The following is a 1194-nucleotide window of genomic DNA, read 5'->3' on the forward strand; positions in this document are numbered from 1 at the left end:
TAATTAATTTTAAAATGTACAAAAGTACAATTTGCCGATTTTAAGTACAATTTCAACATCAAAAATACTTTTTGTACAAAACGCTCAAATCTCTTCTAGCAAAAATCTCTTCTAGCACTTTGATTCTTAATCCGTTTACATTTAAGAAAATGGATATATGTACCTATATTTCATATTTGCTACAAAAGGAAATTATGAATTGTAATTTTGAATGTAAACGTGATTGTGAACAGTAATATTAGTGATGTGCGTTATGCTGATTGCGATTTCTTATCACCGGCGGGTGAAATATCCCTCATCGCTATTTATTTTCAAAAAATCTTTGGAAATGCAATTTGCCTAATGGCGGTCCTGCAGAAATAGAAGTAATTGAGCAATTTGGGGGTTGAAAGTAAAAAAATGTATGTAAATTCCATGCGTTGAAATTATAAATTTCCTTTGAGGATTTCTATTTTATCGATAGTGATCTCATTTTATGTTCATTAATATGAACTGACCTATATAGTGTATTAATGTTTTATCATCATTGTCTTCATCTTTGACAAAATTACACGGTCACCCGGTATTTATTTTATTTTTTTAAATAATTTTAATTATTTTTTTTTATAAAATTGCAGCTCATTATCAAACAAAAACCTTGCAAATAAATCGAAACTTGAAAGAATGATAAAAATCAACAAAGGGTCATCAAATTTTCACAGTTTTTGTTCAGAATTTGTAGACATGTTTTGGGTTAACAATTTTGTAGCCCATTCGTTCTAGTATAATAAGGTGCAAGTTTGAAGTGTCTAGAAAATACCATTGATTCTAGTATATTTAATAAGGTGCAAGTTTGAAGTGTCTAGAAAATACCATTGATTTTTTGATTGTTTGATGTTTTGATTTGTTTGCGGTGTTGCGCACTTTCTTCCATATAACGAACGTTCGCATTTTATGTTATATGGATGAATGCGTGTGTAGCGTTGTTGTTTTTTATGCCAATATTTTAAATTAAGCTTTATTTTATAGTTTTTCTTAGACAATGATAAATGATGTACACAAATTTCAGTATAGAAAAAAAGTGCAACACCTTCAACGAAAAAAGTTCTCAAAAATCTACGCGAATTGAATGTACTATGTATCTCGATCATTTAAACATCTCGGACTCGCCCGCCACTAAAAATGATTATTTAAATCTAAAGTATATATTAAATG

This window comes from Rhagoletis pomonella, unplaced genomic scaffold (assembly GCF_013731165.1).
Source record: "Rhagoletis pomonella isolate Grant_MI unplaced genomic scaffold, Rhpom_1.0 Rhpom_scaffold_00002, whole genome shotgun sequence".
Taxonomy (NCBI): domain Eukaryota; kingdom Metazoa; phylum Arthropoda; class Insecta; order Diptera; family Tephritidae; genus Rhagoletis; species Rhagoletis pomonella.